The following is a 20,729-nucleotide window of genomic DNA, read 5'->3' on the forward strand; positions in this document are numbered from 1 at the left end:
GGGAACGGATCAATCAATTAGTTTGTCAGGCTCTCCAGGCATCCTTCGTTTTACAGGAACCAACATTACTCTTACATGCCCGGCTACCAGCCGACGAGAGGATCTTAAGGATACCATCATTTGGTATAAAATGGGCAACCTATTAATATTAGAGGTCGAATCTCGTACGCCTCACCACTTAGGGATTCCGCTATTACTATAGCCAAGGTTACAGGTGAAGATTCAGGAAATTATTTCTGTATGAAGCGTTTACTTGGAGGACAAGGGATACTTATAGCTGGACGTAAGGTTACTATGCTTAACAGAAAATCAAAAAATCAATTGCCTCCCCTTACGACCGTTAACTTTCCTGGATCCAATTTTGAACATTGCAATGCATCTTGGAATAATAACCAAATATGGTGTACTATAGATTATACCAAGGTGTCAATTCTTATCTCTTCTTTTCCCATCATAGATAGGTTTATCACATTTCAAAAGAACTGGGATATATGGAAACTAGCTCTAACTTATTCCAATACACCTGTTATAACTTGTGTTGCTTCTCCATATACACGTTTGTGTGGTTCTATTAACATTGGTAATTCTTCCAAAGGAGGATATAATATTAGCTGTGTTCATTGTATTTTTAGCAGTTGTATGTTCCCTTCTGCAGGAACGCAATCTGTGCTTATACTAAAGCAACCCATGTATGTTATGGTGCCTGTACATCTGAGAGAACCTTGGTATGAAGATACTGGAGTACAGGCATGGGTGGAAGTCTCTAAAGCCTTGCAGAGGAGACGCTTTCTTGGGTGGCTAATAGTAAGTTTACTTGCGTCGGCTGCTCTGTCTGCTACTGTGGCTACTGCCGGTCTTGCTCTTTCACAGAGTATTAATCATGCTCACTTTGCTAATCAGTTATCTCAACATACCAGTCTTGCTTTATCTTTACAAAGTCACATATATTTACGGATTAATAACAAGTTAGATGAATTTAAAAACGCAATTTTGGGGATTGGAGATCAGATGGCAGCATTAAAATTGAGGATGCGTTTAGCTTGTCATGCAAAGTATACATGGATGTGTGTTACTCCTTAAAAGTACAGTGACTGTATTTGGGAATGGGAAAAAGTAAAAATGCATCTGCTGAGTGTTTGGTCAGATAATAATATTAGTCTTGATCTTAAGAAATTAAATGCTGAAATTCAGGATATACAAAATACACATCTTGATGATGTTTCGCCAGAAGATGTAATTCAAACTTTACTGGATCATTTAAAGTGGTTAAACCCTCAGTCTTGGATTACTGGAAGGTTGTCAGGATTTATTACCCTGGCCATAATTTGCCTATTATTGATAATAATCTCATGTCTGTTTCGTATCCTCATGCAACAGTACACTACTCTCGGCACTAAACTTCATGGAATTATTTTGCAGCAAAAGTTAAAAAATAAAAAAGACCTGTGGGAAGCAGTCAGCCTTGAGAGCAGGTAAGGACATGCCAGGCATGCCGCCGCTGCTCGAAGGGACTGTCCCTACTTGTTCCCCTCCTTGTTCCATTCCATGGGAGATAAATCACCAGGGCCCAGAGATCAGAAAGAATGTAAAATGAGACAAGCAAAGCTGTCTCCCCCCTGCACATGCAGGTTATTTTTGATGCTTCTGGGTTTATGGGTTTCCTCCCAGGGAAGTTAACCTTGAGCCGAGACAGTCTGTAGGTAATGTAAACCACCATCTGGCAACCTTCCTTTTTCTAGTCTAGATAATCTGCAACTGTAGCGCAATAAAATTTGCCTTGCAACCATCAGTTGTCTTGGTCCTTCTGACCCCATTCGTCGGTGCTACTTCAGTTCCTTACCCCTTCCCTTCTGACCCTGGGCAGTGAAATCCTCTTTCTCCGGCTGGTCCGCGGCACACATGAATATATGTCTTTGTCTTGCTGTACTGCACCTGTGCTGCCTAGTAACAGATATTTTGTCTGCTAGTAGTGTTCTAGATTATGTCTTTCCAAAGCGCTGAGGCAGTGCACCTATTCTGTAGTTGCAGCTGATGCCTGAATGTAGCCTAGCTGACAAATTATTGATTAATAAGAACTTGAATTTCTCAAAGATTTGTACTGTTAACCAAAATCTGAGCAAGGAGTCTCAAATGTAATTCTTAGCCAGAATTACATGTTAATGAACCATTTAACAGTGTGAATCAAGGAACATCAGTGTAAGGATTTCTTTTAATTTATTTTTTACCTGCTTGAAATATCAGCTAAAGTTTGCCAGCTTGGTTGCAGATGAACGGACGTTGGAAGTTCACCAAACTACTTAATGTGGGATAGGATAATAGACTTCCAGCGCCCTCAAGGCTGTGACCTTGCAGCCATTTTACATAGCACATCCTCCTCCTATAGGGATGAACCTTTCCCTGGCCCGAAAAGTAGCAGCTCTGTTGAAGCTTTGCTTATTGTAACAGGATTTTGTTTCCAGGTTACATGTCTGTGGAAGACTTAATTCTGAATAGAGATATAGATATTACTGGAAACGAATTGTTTTTTCTATTATACTCTGATTTATCAAAAAAGTAAAACATTTAAACTGTGCTACAGAAATTCAGAAGTTGTCTTGCAATCTTTAAACAATAAATGAATGAGTTGCCCTTAAAAAAAAAAAAAAGGATTAAGCAGTTAAGCTGTTGGTCCCACATCAGACAAATTTTCCTATACCTTCTGTCAATATTGTTAACAGAGACTGTTATTTTATTAATCCTTATGATCCCGTGATTCTTTCTTTCATGTTTCAGGGCACAGCAGGTGAGAGAGTGGATTTGTTAAGCTGGGTGGGTTTATCCTTCTTTTATGCATTCATTCAATTTTATGTTCATTTACTTATTGTACACACATGGCAATAGAAGCTGCTAAAGCAATCATTGCTATTCTGCAAAACAACAAGGCACAGAAGCAGATGTCTTATTTCTGAGATTTCTCCCCCCAGGATTATTATGATTAAAGATCCTTTCCCCCCACTCCCTGGAGAGGACAAGGGGCTGCTCGCTGGAGGTTTTTTAATGACTTGGGGAAAGGCTCAAATATCCCCCCGTTATGGTAATCCACCCCAGGGGCAAACCTCACAAGAATATTATGAATTTATTTTATTGTTCTATCCTTGCAAAGGTAATACTCAGCTCATTAGAATATGAAAACTATACTGTCAAATTTCAGAATTACATGGATGAAGAAAATCACCAGTGGCATCATATCACGTGTGTTATAGTTGTATTTACTATATTGACTCTATTAACTATGTTGTGTTAACAATATATTGTATAACTATATATTGAAAAGGCAAAATGCTGTAACTTATTTCAGAAAAAATAATTATGTTGGCAAACCCCAAATTGTACACTGTAGACAGGTCCTAGGAAAAGAAGATTTAATTCATAGTGGACAAGAGGTTAGCTTCTGTTTTCAGCCATGTGCTATTTCAAGAATTAAACGTCATGAATAATACAGGATATAAGAGGAATAGTCTAAAGACGGAAAAGCACATTTTGATTAGGAAAGAGAATTTAAGGCTTAAGTCTTTTTTTTTTAAGGAAAACTGCCTTATTACTATGAGATAAGAAAATTGTTTCCTTCTTTTCTTCCTTGCTTTCTTCTTTTTCTTTTTTTTAACCTTTTTAATTTTGGATATTTGACCTCTAAGCTGAGATGACTGAAAATGCCTCCTCTGGGCATCAACATTTTTGAAAGACTTTTTCCCCCTCCCTAAGGGCTATTTGTCTCTTGGAGGCATTGCCTACATTACTCACCAAGAGGCAAGCATTTGTCCTTGCACTAAATGCTGACATCTCCTGATAAGAGGGAAGCTGCAAAGTAGAAGAATTGAAGGTCAATATGTTGATAGTGGTCTCAAGAGCATTGACGTACATTTGTGTATTGGGGAAGGGGAGAGAAGCTTGAGAGTGGGCCAGTGGGGAGGGGTAAATATTTTGTGATGCTGTCTACCTATGGGCTTATAAAGTTTACAGCTGCATTAGGAGGACAAGCATTACCATTAGCATGAAAAGTAGGGCAGACCTCAGTTGCAAAAGCTTCTAGCCATACACATAGGGCAATACGTAAATGATACACCTTATTGCATTCACCCATTCACCCTCCCCTGTTCATGCTAATTGGAAATTTCAGTCCATTTCAGAGAAGTAACACAACTATCGATCATTTCCCCTGGCACGAATCTTCCTAGAGCTCACGCACTAGCCCATGTGTCTTAGATTTAATATCTGATCACTAGCTGGATTGAAGCCAAGAGGTGGTTCCCAAAGTTGCTGCACATTAGAATCACCTGGGGAACTCTGAGGCCTCCCTGTGCCCAGGCTCCTCCCTAGACCTACTGAATCAAAATCTCTGGGGCTGGGACCCAGACACCAATGTTTTTCTTAAAAGCTCTTTAGGTAATTCAAATGAGCAGCAAAGCTTGAGAAGCAGCCCAATAACGGGAACAAACTTATTTCACACAGATAAAGTGGGGCAATTCATGTGTTAAAAGAACATGAATATATGTCCATGCCTCTCTCACGCTTTGTCACAGTTTACCCTTCCCCCTCCCCATATCCTCAAGTCCGTTCTCTAGTAAGTCTGTGTCTTTATTCCTGTTTTATCCCTAGGTTCTTCATGACATTTTTTTTTCTTAAATCCATATATATGTGTTAGCATACGGTATTTGTCTCTCTCTTTCTGACTTACTTCTACACTGTTGGTGGGGATGTAAATTGGTGCAACCACTATGGAAAACACTATGACAGTTCCTCAAAAAGCTAAAAATAGAGCTACCATATGATCCAGCAATCTTACTCCTGGGCAAATATCTGGACAAAACTATAATTCGAAAACATACATGCACCCCTATGTTCACAGCAGCACTATTTATAATAGCCAAGACATGCAAACAACCTAAATGTCCACTCACAGATGAATGGATAAAGAAGATGTGATATATATAAAATGGAATACTACTCAGCTATAAAAAAGAATGAAATAATGCCATTTGCAGCAACATGGCTGGACCTAGAGACTATTATACTAAATGAAGTAAGTGAGAAGGAGAAAGACAAATACCATAAGGTACCACTTATATGTGGAATCTAGAATATGATACAAATGAACTTATCCATGAAACAGAAACAGACTCACAGACATAGCACACAAACTTGTGGTTCCCGAGGGGAAGGGGGAGGTGGGGGAGTGATGGATTGGGAGTTTGGGATTAGCAGAGGTAACCTATTATATATATGGTGGATAAACAACAAGGTCCTACTGTATAGTACAGGGAACTATAGTCAATGTCCTGTAATTAACCATAATGGAAAAGAATATGAAAAATTATATATATGTATAACTGAATCACTTTGTTGTACAGCATAAACTAACACAACATTGTATATCAACTATACTTCAGTAAAATAAATTTTTTAAAAAAGAAAAAAAACATGAATATATATATATATACTTATAGATATATATATATATATATATATATTTCTTTTTTTCCTCTTTATTCTGTTTGTGTTTCAAATAGGCTTTTTTTTTCCTTCTGCAAAAAGCGTTATTGTTTCCATTTGGTCCAAGGCTTGGGAGAGGGCTCCAGGGCGGTTACAAAGCTGCCTAGTAGCTGCAGAGCAGGGCTTCAGGCAGAAGCTCTGATGCCAGAGGGGCTCCTCAGAGGCGGCTGGACTTCAGAGACTCCTGTTTGTGCTCGAGGGTGAGCCTTTCAAAGAGATACTCGCCCAGCACAGCCTGCGGACCAGCCAGCCTGCGGAGGTTGGTCAGGTGGTCGCCCATCTTCTTGATGAGTTTCACCTGCTCCTCCAGGAAGCGGCTCTCCAGGAAGTCACAGAGGTGGGAGTCTGCGCGGGCGGAAGCCAGGGCGCGCAGATGTGATAGTGCCTGGTGCAGGCTCTTCTCCCTAAGAATGGCGGCTTCCACAGCGTCCTGGGTTTTACCCCACTCATCTTGAGAAGGCTTCCGCGCATCCTGGAAGAGGGCGCGGCCACAGCACTGGTTTTGCATTTTCAAGAGACGCTGGGCGCCCTCACACTTCTCCTCAGCCAGTTGGCGAAAAATGTGGCCCACACTGTCCAGAGTCCCATTGTTGCTGTCGAAATAGAAGCTCAGAGAGAGGTAAGTGTCCCCAGATGCATGTTGAACAGGCGGTGGACGGCGGCCTCCACCTCGATGGAATAATTCTGACGAACCTGGGAACTCGTGGTTGATCAGTGATAAGGAGCTAAGCTCAAAAAACGGTGTTGGCCTGTCCTGGAGGCTGAGGATAGCTGAGTGGCTGATTCCAAAGGTTGCGACAGGAAGAAAGGTTGGAGGGTGGTCGGGGGCTGGAGCAAGGAGCGTCCCTGGGTCTGTTCATTCCAAACACTGTTGAAGCAAAAGACAGAACTGCAGGACTGCCGAGCGCACTGCCTCAAATAGGCTTTGATATAAATGAACAAGAAGTCCAAGCAAGGACAAAACTTACCCTTCCCCCCACCAAAATAGCTGGCGATACTAGAATCTAGACCTGGGAAGGGATTCTTCCATTACTTTCTGAACATTCCAAGCCACTAGAGCAGTGGTTCTCAAAGTATGGTCACCTTGTAACCAAGCAGTACCCTATGGGGCCTTCCTAGGACAGACCCATCCCCCATATCCTCTGCTGTAGTTCCTCTCTGAAGTACTCAGATAATAGTATCTCAGGCATATTTCTTGAGTTTTCAGATGCTAAAAACCACCACCCAATGGAAGAAATTAACTCCTTGATGATCATGAGCACGTAGCCCCCAGACCTTCTGGCACCTAAGGATGGATAATGTTACCTGCCCTGTGGCCTCAACATCAACCAATCAGAGGATTGTGCACGAGCTGATCACATTCCCTGGGACGTCCCTCCCTCACCTGGCCTTTAAAAATGCTTTGCTGAAATCCTTTGGAGATTTCAGGGTGTTTTGGAACTCGGGCCACCCCTCTCCTTGCTCGATCCTGCAATAAACCTTTCTCTGCTCCAGACTCCAGCCTTTAGGTTTGTTTGGCCTCACTGTGCTTCAGACAGACGAACCTGCATTCGGTAACAACCTGACCAGTTTTACCAGCGTCCCCTGATAATGTGTCAGATATTCAAGTTTTAGGGCCCTGTCCCAGCCCTATGGAATCAGCAACTCTGGTGGGGCTCAGTGATCTCTGTTACAACAGGCCCTCCAGATGATTTTTATTCACCTTAAAGTTTGAAAATATCTGCATTGTCAGCTGGCCAAAGCGTCCACCAGCAGGTGAAGGGGATTGGTGCCTGGAAAAGATAGGGACCAGCCAAGGCAAGTACAGCAGCATTTGCCGTGGTAGTAATGGAGAATGCCTTTTCTCCACTGGTTGGCACAGACTAGGATCTGGGAGCAGTGGCAGGGTTATTTAGGATGCTTTACATTTCAATGTAGAGGGACCGCTGTCCTGGTTTGCCAGGGACTTCCCCTGTGTGAGCACTTAAAATCTCATCCTGGCAAACCCCTTAGCCCTGGGTTTGAAAAACGTAGGGAATAACATGAAATTTAGGGGAAACATGATCTAGGTTTTGGGCAAGTCACAAGTGCTAATTAAAGCTAAGCAAGTATGGACAACACTAGCGTTCTTTAGCCCTTTGCGGGGAGGTAAATCTGATTGGGTGAAAGGACTTATTGTTAAGAGATCTTTGTAGAAACATCCCCTTCTGCTTAGTCCGCTGGTTCTCAGTTCTGGCTAGACATTGGCATCGTCTGAGGAGATTTAAAATGATTTTATTGGTCTACGATGACCAACCGTCAGTGTGAGGGTTTTTAAAAAGTGCTTCAGATGATTCTAATGCACAACCAAATTTAGGTGCCACTGCTTAAGCTTTTGAACCGCTGCTGCATATTTGCACCTCATCTTCCTATGAGAATATCCAACTGTAGTTGAGGTTTGTTTTTTTTTCTTTTTCTAACTGTCTTATTATAAGATTTACTGTCTTAAATAAGGTTGAATGTACAGAAAATCTTGCTAGTCCATCTGGTATAGCTGGATACTTAGAATAATATAGTTAAGATATATACCATTTAAGTATTGTGACTGGCCTTTTTTTGAAATTAACATATGCATTGAATTAGTACGTTCTCTTTTGAAGTTGTTATGTTGGGGAGCTATACCTCTAATCTGCCATTACTAAATATCTGGACACCTCTTATTAGGAATTGCTTTTAGAAATCTTTAGGGATTAAAACCAAGATTGCTGTATTATTTGTACTGGAACCACAAAAACCTCACAGAGTTCCCCCGCTGTACCTTCTACCCCCATCTCTAACCCTTGGCAACTTCTAATCTGTTCTCCATCTCCACGGTTTTGTTATTTTAAGAATAATATGTAAACATAATCATGAATTACTTAATCTTCGGAGATCGGCTTTTCAAAATTTTTCCCTCGGCATCATTCCCTTGAAGTTCATTTCAATTTTTGCATATATTAATAATTTGTTCCAGAAACTTCCGGGAAGATGGCAGAAGAGTAAGACGCGGAGATCACCTTCCTCCCCACAGATACACCAGAAATACATCTACGCGTGGAACAACTCCTACGGAGCACCTACTGAACGCTGGCAGAAGACCTCAGACCTCCCAAAAGGCAAGGAACCCCCCACGGACCTGGTTAGGGCAAAAGAAAAAACTAAACAGAGACAAAAGGATAGGGACGGGTCCTGCACCAGCGGGAGAGAGCTGTGAAGGAGGAAAAGTGTCCACACCCTAGGAGCCCCTTCGCGGGCGGAGACTTCGGGTGGCGGAGTGGGGGAGCTTGGGAGCCACGGAGGAGAGCACAGCAACAGGGGTGCGGAGGGCAAAGCGGAGAGATTCCAGCGCAGAGGATCGGGCCGAACGGCACTCACCAGCCGAGAGGCTTGTCTGCTCACCCGCCGGGGCGGGCGGGGCTGGGAGCTGAGGCTCCGGCTTCTGTCGGAGCGCCGGGAGAGGACTGGGGTTGGCGGCGTGAGCACAGCCTGCAGGGCGTTGGTGCGGCCGCGGCTAGCCGGGAGGGAGTCCGAGGAGGGGTCTGGACCTGCCGAATAGGCAAGAGACTTTTTCTTCCCTCTTTGTTTCCTGGTGCGCGAGGAGAGGGGATTAAGAACGCTGCTTGGGAGAGCTCCAGGGACGGGCGCGAGCCGCGGCTAAAAGTGCGGAGCCCAGAGACGGACATGGGACGCTAAGGCCGCTGCTGCCGCCGCCAGGAGGCCTGTGTGCGAACACAGGTCACTAGCCACACGCCCTTCCGGGGAGCCTGTGCAGCCTGCCACTGCCAGGGTCCCGGGATCCAGGGACGGCTCCCCCGGGAGAACGCACGGCGCGCCTCAGGCTGCAACGTCACGCCGGCCTCTGCCGCTGCAGGCCCGCCCTGCACTCCGTGACCCTCCCTACCCCCCCCCCCCCCCCCCCCCCCCCCCGCCTGGGTGAGCCAGAGCCTCCGAATCAGCGGCTCCTTTAGCCCCGTCCTGTCTGAGCAAAGAACAGACGCCCTCCAGCGACCTACACGCACAGGCGGGGCCAAATCCAAAGCTGAGCCCCTGGGAACTGTGAGAACAAAGAAGAGAAAGGGAAATCTCTCCCAGCAGCCTCAGAAGCAGCGGATTAAAGCTCCACAATCAACTTGATATACCCTGCATCTGTGGAATACATGAATAGACAACGAATCATCCCAAATTAAGGAGCCCTGTGGATGAAAGGCTCTTGGTGCTGCAGCCAGGAGTCAGTGCTGTGCCTCTGAGGTGGGAGAGCCAACTTCAGGACACTGGTCCACAAGAGGCCTCCCAGCTGCACATAATATCAAACAGCGAAAATCTCCCAGAGATCTCCATCTCAACGCCAGCACCCAGCTTCACTCAACGACCAGCAAGCTACAGTGCTGGACATCCTATGCCAAACAACTAGCAAGACAGGAACACAACCCCACCCATTAGCAGAGAGGCTGCCCAAAATCATAATAAGTCTACAGACACCCCAAAACACACCACCAGACGTGGACCTGCCCACCAGAAAGACAAGATCCAGCCTCATCCACCAGAACACAGGCACTAGTACCATCCACCAGGAAGCCTACACAACCCACTGAACCAACCTTAGCCACTGGGGACAGACACAAAAAACAACAGGAACTACGAACCTTCAGCCTGCAAAAAAGGAGACCCCAAACACAGTAAGATAAGCAAAATGAAAAGACAGAAAAACACACAGCAGATGAAGGAGCAAGATAAAAACCCACCAGACCTAACAAATGAAGAGGAAATAGGCAGTCTACCTGAAAAAGAATTCAGAATAATGATAGTAAGGTTGAGCCGAAATCTTGGAGATAGAATGGACAATAGAATGGACAAATTGCAAGAATCAGTTAACAAGGACCTAGAAGAACTAAAGATGAAACAAGCAACGATGAACAACACAATAAAGGAAATTAAAAGTACTCTAGATGGGATCAATAGCAGAACAACTGAGGCAGAAGAACGGATAAGTGACCTGGAAGATAAAATAGTGGAAATAACTACTGCAGAGCAGAATAAAGAAAAAAGAATGAAAAGAACTGAGGACAGTCTCAGAGACCTCTGGGACAACATTAAACGCACCAATATTCGAATTATAGGGGTTCCAGAAGAAGAAGAGAAAAAGGAAGGGACTGAGAAAATATTTGAAGAGATTATAGTTGAAAACTTCCCTAATATGGGAAAGGAAATAGTTAATCAAGTCCAGGAAGCACAGAGAGTCCCATACAGGATAAATCCAAGGAGAAATACGCCAAGACACATATTAATCAAACTGTCAAAAATTAAATACAAAGAAAACATATTAAAAGCAGCAAGGGAAAAACAACAAATAACACACAAGGGAATCCCCATAAGGTTAACAGCTGATCTTTCAGCAGAAACTCTGCAAGCCAGAAGGGAGTGGCAGGACATATTGAAAGTGTTGAAGGAGAAAAACCTGCAACCAAGATTACTCTACCCAGCAAGGATCTCATTCAGATTTGATGGAGAAATTAAAACCTTTACAGACAAGCAAAAGCTGAGAGAGTTCAGCACCACCAAACCAGCTCTACAACAACTGCTACAGGAACTTCTCTAGGCAAGAAACACAAAAGAAGGAAGGGACCTACAATAACGAACCCAAAACAATTAAGAAAATGGGAATGGGAACACACATATCGATAATTACCTTAAATGTAAATGGACTAAATGCTCCCACCAAAAGACACAGATTGGCTGAATGGATACAAAAACAAGACGCATATATTTGCTGTCTACAAGAGACCCACTTCAGACCTAGAGACACATACAGACTGAAAGTAAGGGGATGGAAAAAGGTATTTCATGCAAATAGAAACCAAAAGAAAGCTGGAGTAGCAATTCTCATATCAGACAAAATAGACTTTAAAACAAAGACTATTAGAAGAGACAAACAAGGACACTACATAACGATCAAGGGATCGATCCAAGAAGAAGATATAACAATTGTAAATATTTATGCACCCAACATAGGAGCACCTCAATACATAAGGCAAATACTGACAGCCATAAAAGGGGAAATCGACAGTAACACATTCATAGTAGGGGACTTTAACACCCCACTTTCACCCATGGACAGATCATCCAAAATGAAAATAAATAAGGAAACACAAGCTTTAAATGATACATTAAACGAGATGGACTTAATTGATATTTATAGGGCATTCCATCCAAAAACAACAGAATACACATTTTTCTCAAGTGGTCGTGGAACATTCTCCAGGATAGATCATATCTTGGGTCACAAATCAAGCCTTGGTAAATTTAAGAAAATTGAAATTGTATCAAGTATCTTTTCCGACCACAACGCTATGAGACTCGATATCAATTACAGGAAACGATCTGTAAAAAAATACAAACACATGGAGGCTAAACAATACACTACTTAATAACGAAGTGATCACTGAAGAAATCAAAGAGGAAATCAAAAAATACCTAGAAACAAATGACAATGGAGACACGACGACTCAAAATCTATGGGATGCAGCAAAAGCAGTTCTAAGAGGGAAGTTTATAGCAATACAATCCTACCTTAAGAAACAGGAAACATCTCGAATAAACAACCTAACCTTGCACCTAAAGCAATTAGAGAAAGAAGAACAAAAAACCCCCAAAGTTAGCAGAAGGAAAGAAATCATAAAAATCAGATCAGAAATAAATGAAAAAGAAATGAAGGAAACGATAGCAAAGATCAATAAAACTAAAAGCCGGTTCTTTGAAAGGATAAACAAAATTGATAAGCCATTAGCCAGACTCACCAAGAAAAAAAGGGAGAAGACTCAAATCAATAGAATTAGAAATGAAAAAGGAGAAGTAACAACTGACACTGCAGAAATACAAAAGATCATGAGAGATTACTACAGGCAACTCTATGCCAATAAAATGGACAACCTGGAAGAAATGGACAAATTCTTAGAAAGGCACAACCTGCCAAGACTGAATCAGGAAGAAATAGAAAATATGAACAGACCAATCACAAGCACTGAAATTGAAACTGTGATTAAAAATCTTCCAACAAGCAAAACCCCAGGACCAGATGGCTTCACAGGCGAATTCTATCAAACATTTAGAGAAGAGCTATCACCTATCCTTCTCAGACTCTTCCAAAATATAGCAGAGGGAGGAACACTCCCCAACTCATTCTACGAGGCCACCATCACCCTGATACCAAAACCAGACAAGGGTGTCACAAAGAAAGAAAACTACAGGCCAATATCACTGATGAACATAGATGCAAAGATCCTCAACAAAATACTAGCAGACAGAATCCAACAGCACATTAAACGGATCATACACCATGATCAAGTGGGGTTTATCCCAGGTATGCAAGGATTCTTCAATATATGCAAATCAATCAACGTGATACACCATATTAACAAATTGAAGGAGAAAAACCATATGATCATCTCAATAGATGTAGAGAAAGCTTTTGACAAAATTCAACACCCATTTATGATAAAAACCCTGCAGAAAGTAGGCATAGAGGGAACTTCCCTCAACATAATAAAGGCCATATATGACAAACCCACAGCCAACATCGTCCTCAATGGTGAAAAACTGAAAGCATTTCCACTAAGATCAGGAACAAGACAAGGTTGCCCACTCTCACCACTCTTATTCAACATAGTTTTGGAAGTTTTAGCCACAGCAATCAGAGAGAAAAGGAAATAAAAGGAATCCAAATTGGAAAAGAAGAAGTAAAGCTGTCACTGTTTACAGATGACATGATCCTATACATAGAGAACCCTAAAGATGCTACCAGAAAACTACTAGAGCTAATCAATGAATTTGGTAAAGTGACAGGATACAAAATTAATGCACAGAAATCTCTGGCATTCCTATATACTAATGATGAAAAATCTGAAAGTGAAATCAAGAAAACACTCCCATTTAGCATTGCAACAAAAAGAATAAAATATCTAGGAATAAACCTACCTAAGGAGACAAAAGACCTGTATGCAGAAAATTATAAGACACTGATGAAAGAAATTAAAGATGATACAAATAGATGGAGAGATATACCATGTTCTTGGATTGGAAGAATCAACATTGTGAAAATGACTCTACTACCCAAAGCAATCTATAGATTCAATGCAATCCCTATCAAACTACCACTGGCATTTTTCACAGAACTAGAACAAAAAATTTTGCAATTTGTATGGAAACACAAAAGACCCCGAATAGCCAAAGCAATCTTGAGAACGAAAGAAGGAACTGGAGGAATCAGGCTCCCTGACTTCAGACTATACTACAAAGCTACAGTTATCAAGACGGTATGGTACTGGCACAAAACCAGAAAGATAGATCAATGGAACAGGATAGAAAGCCCAGAGAGAAACCCATGCACATATGGACACCTTATCTTTGATAAAGGTGGCAGTAATGTACAGTGGAGAAAGGACAGCCTCTTCAATAAGTGGTGCTGGGAAAACTGGACAGGTACATGTAAAAGTATGAGATTAGATCACTCCCTAACACCATACACAAAAATAAGCTCAAAATGGATTAAAGACCTAAATGTAAGGCCAGAAACTATCAAACTCTTAGAGGAAAACATAGGCAGGACAGTCTATGACATAAATCACAGCAAGGTCCTTTTTGACCCACCTCCTAGAGTAATGGAAATAAAAACAAAAGTAAACAAATGGGACCTAATGAAACTTCAAAGCTGTTGCGCAGCAAAGGAAACCATAAACAAGACCAAAAGACAACCCTCAGAATGGGAGAAAATATTTGCAAATGAAGCAACTGACAAAGGATTAATCTCCAAAATTTATAAGCAGCTCATGCAGCTTAATAACAAGAAAACAAACAACCCAATCCAAAAATGGGCAGAAGACCTAAATAGACATTTCTCCAAAGAAGATACACAGACTGCCAACAAACACATGAAAGAATGCTCAACATCACTAATCATTAGAGAAATGCAAATCAAAACTACAATGAGATATCATCTCACACCAGTCAGAATGGCCATCATCAAAAAATCTACAAACAATAAATGCTGGAGAGGGTGTGGAGAAAAGGGAACCCTCTTACACTGTTGGTGGGAATGTAAATTGATACAGCCACTGTGGAGAACAGTATGGAGGTTCCTTAAAAAGCTACAAATAGAACTACCATATGACCCAGCAATCCCACTACTGGGCATATACCCTGAGAAAACCATAATTCAAAAAGAGTCATGTACCAAAATGTTCATTGCAGCTCTATTTACAATAGCCCGGAGATGGAAACAACCTAAGTGCCCACCATCGGATGAATGGATAAAGAAGATGTGGCACATATATACAATGGAATATTACTCAGCCATAAAAAGAAACGAAATTGAGCTATTTGTAATGAGGTGGATAGACCTAGAGTTTGTCATACAGAGTGAAGTAAGTCAGAAAGAGAGAGACAAATACCGTATGCTAACACATATATATGGAATTTAAGAAAAAAAAATGTCATGAAAAACCTAGGGGTGAAACAGGAATAAAGACACAGACTTACTAGAGAATGGACTTGAGGCTATGGGGAGGGGGAAGGGTAAACGGTGACAAAGCGAGAAAGAGGCATGGACATATATACACTACCAAACGCAAGGTAGATAGCTAGTGGGAAGCAGCCACATAGCACAGGGAGATCAGCTCGGTGCTTTGTGACCGCCTGGAGGGGTGGGATAGGGAGGGTGGGAGGGAGGGAGACGCAAGCGGGAAGAGATATGGGAACATATGTGTATATATAACTGATTCATTTTGTTGTGAAGCTGAAACTAACATACCATTGTAAAGCAATTATACTCCAATAAAGATGTTAAAAAAATAATTTGTTCCTTTTTGTTGCTCGGTAGTATTCTATCATCAGATTTTATCACAATTTGTTTCAACATTCATCCACTGAAAGACATTTGAGTAGTTGCCAGTTTTTGGCTATTATAAATAAAACTGCTATGAACATTTATGTGTAAGTTTCTGTGGGAACTTAATTAAGTTTTTGTTTCTTTTGGATAAATGCTCAAGAGTACAATTACTGCGTTGTAGGGTGAATCTACTTTTAGGATTAAAAGAGACTGTCAAGCTGTTGATCAGAGTGGCTAAACCATTTTATTTTCCCACCAGTGATGTGATATAATTTTTCTATGTACTCGCCAGCATTTGATGTTGTCACTATACTTTAATTTTAGTTACTCTCTGACATCTCATTATGGTCTTAATTTGCATTTCCCTAATGGCTAATGATGCTGAGCATCTTTTCATGTGCTCCTTTGCCGTGTGTATATTCTCTTCCATGAAATGTCTGTTCCTGTCTTCTGCCTATTTTCTAGTTGGATTTTTTTAAGTTGTTTGGAGAGTTTTTTGTATATTATAGATACAAGTCATTTGTCTCATATGGGATTTTCAAATATGTTTTCCTACTGTGTAATTTGAGTTTTCATCCACTTAAAAGGATCTTCTATGAAGCATTTTTAACTCATTTTGATGAGATCCAATTTATCAGTTTTTGCCTTTATTGATCATACTTTTGGTGTCAAGTCTAAGAATTATTCCCCTTGTTCTAGATGCCAAACATTTTCTCCTATTTTTTTTCTAAAAATGCCCTGCTTTTACATTTAAGATTATGATCCACTTTGATTTAATTTTTGCGTAAGGTGTGGAGGTTAAGGTTCATTTTTTGTTTGCTTTTGTCGAGGGATGTCCAACTGTTTCAGTACCATTTTTTGAAAAGTCTATTCTTCCTTGATAGCTTTTGCACTGCTGTCAAAAACAAGTTATGTGTATTTATGTCAGTCTATTTCTGGGTTCTCTATTCCATTCCATTGATCTATGTATCTACCCTCCATCATTACTGCAAAATCTTGAAATTGGGTAGATTAATTCCTCCCATTTTCATCTTCCTTTACAAGTTGTTTTAGCTATTCTTCAGCCTCTTCTTACCATATAAATCTTAGAATAAGCTTGTCTATATCCACAGAAACCTTGAGGGCATTTTAAGAGTAATTGTGTTAAGCCTCTTAACTTGGGGAGAATTGACATCTTTACCATGTTGTGTTTTCTAATCCATGAACAAGGTATGTCTCCCTATTTGTTTGGGACTTAAAAATTTTTCTTCATCAGCATTTTGTAATTTTCAGTCTAGAGGTCCTATAAATGTCTTATTGGGCTTATATTTAGGTATTTATTTAGGTCAGTTGTAAATGGCATCACATATTTTTATTTAAGCTTCTACACATTTGTTATTAATATATAATTTGATAAAATTGTGGTGATCTTGTACTCTAAATCATTTACAAACTAATATTATTTCTCAAGCTTTTTGTGGATTCCTTGGTATTTTCTCCATTTAGATTATCATCTCATCTTCAGATACAGACAGTTTTACTTTTCCTTATTCAGTATAATAGGATATATTACTATTCAACATTCAGTAGGATATGTTCCTTCCTATGCAACGTAGTAGGAATAGTCCTTTTATCTTTTAAATAAACTTTTTTAAAAATTTAACTTTTAAATTTATGTATTTATTTATTTTTGCTTTATTTTCTTACTAGACCCTCCAGTGATATATTTAATAAAAGTGGTGAGAGCAGATATCGGTGCCTTGTTTCTGATCTTACAGAGAAAGCATCCAGTCTTCCACAGTTAAATATCATGTCGGTATAGGTTGTTTGTAGATCATCTTTATGAGTTTCAGTATGCTCCTTTTCTATTCCTAGTTTGCTTGGAGTTTTTTTCTTCTTTTTTTAAAATCATGAATGGGATTGGATTTTGTCAAATGCTTTCTCTGCATTAATGGATAGGATCACATGACTTTTCCCCCTTAATCTATTGGATATGGTGGATTACACTGTTTAATTTTCAAATATTTAACCAACTTTGCATAACTGGAATAAATCCCACTTGGTCATGGTATATTATTCTTTTCATATATTTCTGGATTTAATTTGCTAATATTTGCCTGAGGGTTTTTCAGCCAATTTCATAAAAAATATTGGTCTGTAGGTTTCTTCTTTCTATACTATCCCTGTCTGGTTTTGGTATCAAGGTAATACTGCCTTCATAAAATTAATTAGAAACTGTTCCCTCTACTTCTATTTCTTATCAAATCATGTAAAATTGGTGTTAATTCTTTAAGTCTTGGGTAAAAGTGAAACATCTAAGCCTGAACATTTCTTTTGGGAGTTTTTAAATGAAAAACCAGTGTTTCTAATGGTTACAGGAAAATTGAGATTATCTATTTCATCTTGGCTGAGTTTTGGTAGTTTTGGGTGTAGAAACATTGGCCCATTTCATCTACATTTTTGAATTTGTAGTGTAGACTTGTTCATAGTAACTTGTCCCTCATTAACCTGCAGGATATGTCATGGTATCCCTGGTTGCATTTCTGATATCTGTGATTTGTGCCATCTCTCTGTTTATCTTTATCAGTCTTGCTAGATCTTTATTGGTTAGATTGCTTATTTCAAAGAACCAGCCTTTTGTTTCATTGATTTCCCCCCCTATTTTCCTGTTTTCAGTTTCATGGATTTCGGTTTCATCTTTATTATTTCCTTCTTTCTGCTTGTTTAGTGTTTTTTCCTCTTCCTTTTTTACTATTTTAATATAGAAAATTAGATTATTGCTTTGAAATATTTTCTTTCCCAATTTAGTGCTATAAACTTCCCTTTCAGCATTGCTTTCGCTTCATTCCGCAAACTTTGATCTGTTATATCTCCATTTTCTTTTATTCTATGCATTTAAAAATTTTTTTCTTGATGCTCTCTTTTTTACCCATGAGTTATTTGGAAGTGTGATGTTTAGTTTTCATGTGATTGAAGGTTTTCCTGTTGTCTTTCTCTTATTGATTTCTAGTCTGATTCCATTATGGCTAGAGAACATACTCTCTATGATTTTAATTCTTTTAAATCTGCTAATGTTTTTTTATCGCCCAGTATATGGTATATGAGTGAATGTTCCATGGACACTTGAATATGTATTCTGCTCTTACTGAGTGTGTTCTTTAAATGTCAGTTATATCCTGTTGATTGATGATGTTTTCAGTTCTTCCATATCCTTGCTGATTTTTCTCTCTGGTAGTTGTATAAATTGCTGTGTTGAAGTCTCAAATAATAATTGTGGATTTAAAACTTTCTCCTTTTACCTTTTTCAGTGTTTGCTTCATGCATTTTGAAGTTCTGTTGTTTGGTGCACACACATTTAGTATCACTAGGTCATCTAGGTGGATTATTCCTGTTATCTTTAGGTAATGACCCTCTTTGCCCCTAATAATTTCCTTTGCTCTGAAGTCTACTTTGTCTGATATTAATATAGCCATTCCTGCTTTTTCTGATTAATGTTCACATGATATATCATTTTCATCCTTTTACTTTGAACTACCTATATCATGATGTTTAAAGTAAGCTTCTTATAGACAGTATATAGTTGGATCATGCTTGCGATTTTTTAATCTACTCTTCCAATCTCTGTCTTTGACTTGGTTATTTAGATCATTTACTGTTAATGTAATTATTGCCATGTCAAAGATTTGGTCTACCATGTTATTTTTTGTTTTGTCTTTTACCTTAGTTTCTCAATCCTGTGTTTCCCTTATTTTTCCTTCTTGTGGGTTACTTAAACATTTTTTAATAAGTCCATTTTAATTTAATTCATTTATAATCATTTGTGTATACTGTTTGTATAGTTTTCTTAGTGGTTGCTTTTGGCATTACAGTATACATATGTAACTTATCATAGCCTACTGGAATCAGCGTTTCATTACTTCAAGTGAAGTTTCAAAATTTTACTTCCATTTAGGTCTCTTAATATTCCCCAGTTTTAAAGTATGATTTTCTGTAGTATTTCCTTTCTCTACATTGAGAACCCCATCAGATGGTGTCATCATTTTTGCTTTGACCATCATATAGAATTTAAGAAACTCATGAGGCTAATGATAGTCTCTTATATTTACCCCATTTGTTTTCACCCATTCCATTGTTCCCCTTTTCTTTCTGAAGTTCCCAGTCTTCTGTTATTGTTTATGTTTTCATAACAGTAGGTGATATCTTGGATTTCCAGTGCAACTGGATATGAGTTTCAGGAAACACTGAGCCTGGCTCACTTAATGCTACTGAGTTGGAGGGTTTGTATACGTTGGGCCTGTTGGCACAGCAGATGCTAGCAGATTAGACTAATGTTGATGGGACTAGTGCCACAGGAGGATGGGTTCCCATTCAGGCTATGCTGCTGCTACAGTAGATCAAGTCCCCCTCTACCCCAAGTGTGGGGCAGTGACCTGCTGCTGTCACTGCTTTGTATTAGGCTCCTTTTGCCTCAGGTGTGTGGTGGGATCCCTTGGAAGCTGCTGCTGCTGCTGCTGTCAATCACAAGGTTAAATTCATTTCAGAAATACTTAAGTATAAATATATAGCCTGGCTCTTGTAGGACCTCTGTTTTTTTTTTTTATTGCTTTCATACAAATTATCCCAAATTTAGTGACTCAAAACAACGTAAATTTATTACCTTACAAGTCTGACATTGGTCTCAATTAAGTAAAAGTGTTGGCAGGATCAACAGATGAATGGATAAAGATGTGGCACATATATACAATGGAATATTACTGAGCCATAAAAAGAAATGAAATTGACTTATTTGTAGTGAGGTGGATTGACCTAGAGACTGTCATACAGAGTGAAGTAAGTCAGAAAGAGAAAAACAAATACCATATGCTAACACATATATATGGAATCTAAAAAAACAAGAAAAAATGGTTATGAAGAACCTAGGGGCAGGGCAGGAATAAAGACGCAGCCATAGAGAGTGGACTTGAGGACACAGGGACGGGGAAGGGTAATCTGGGATGAAGTGAGAGAGTGGCATGGACATATATACACTACCAAATGTAAAATAGCTAGCTAGTGGGAAGCAGCCACAAAGCACAGGGAGATCAGCTCTGTGCTTTGTGTCCACCTAGATGTGTGGGATAGGGAAGGGAGGGTGGGAGGGAGATGCAAGAGGGAGGCGATATGGGGATATATGTATATGTATAGCTGATTCACTTTGTTATGAAGCAGAAACTAACACGCCATTGTAAAGCAATTATACGCCAATAAAGATGGTTAAAAAAGAAAAAAAAGTGTTGGCAGAGCTACATTCTTTTCTGGAGGCTCTTAGGGGTGTTTCTGTTCCCTGGACTTTATCCGCTTCCAG

The 20,729-nt window shown here is 39.9% G+C and overlaps 1 protein-coding gene and 1 pseudogene across 11 annotated transcripts in view; both read right to left on the minus strand.

The window, feature by feature from the left end:
- LOC307183366 (metabotropic glutamate receptor 7-like) overlaps nucleotides 1-20,729 on the minus strand; it is a 198,368-nt gene that overhangs the window by 58,627 nt on the left and 119,012 nt on the right. For 3 of the 10 annotated variants that reach the window (XM_079915754.1, XM_079915769.1, XM_079915758.1), the window contains one exon: nucleotides 6,142-6,397. The exons of 5 other annotated variants lie outside the window; for them this stretch is intronic. The gene's annotated coding sequence lies outside the window, so the exon portion shown is untranslated. Of the gene's footprint in view, nucleotides 1-6,141; nucleotides 9,113-20,729 lie in introns of those variants that run through there. 2 more of the 10 variants (XM_079915766.1, XM_079915763.1) reach the window with 2 other exon arrangements.
- LOC307184921 (ferritin light chain-like) overlaps nucleotides 1,959-20,729 on the minus strand; it is a 35,186-nt pseudogene continuing 16,415 nt past the window's right edge. Inside the window, exon 2 of the transcript in view lies at nucleotides 1,959-6,229. The product of the transcript in view is annotated as a ferritin light chain-like (transcript). The remainder of the gene's footprint in view (nucleotides 6,230-20,729) is intronic.

The sequence above is a fragment of the Stenella coeruleoalba genome (genome assembly GCF_951394435.1).
Source record: "Stenella coeruleoalba genome assembly, chromosome: 3".
Taxonomy (NCBI): Eukaryota; Metazoa; Chordata; class Mammalia; order Artiodactyla; family Delphinidae; genus Stenella; species Stenella coeruleoalba.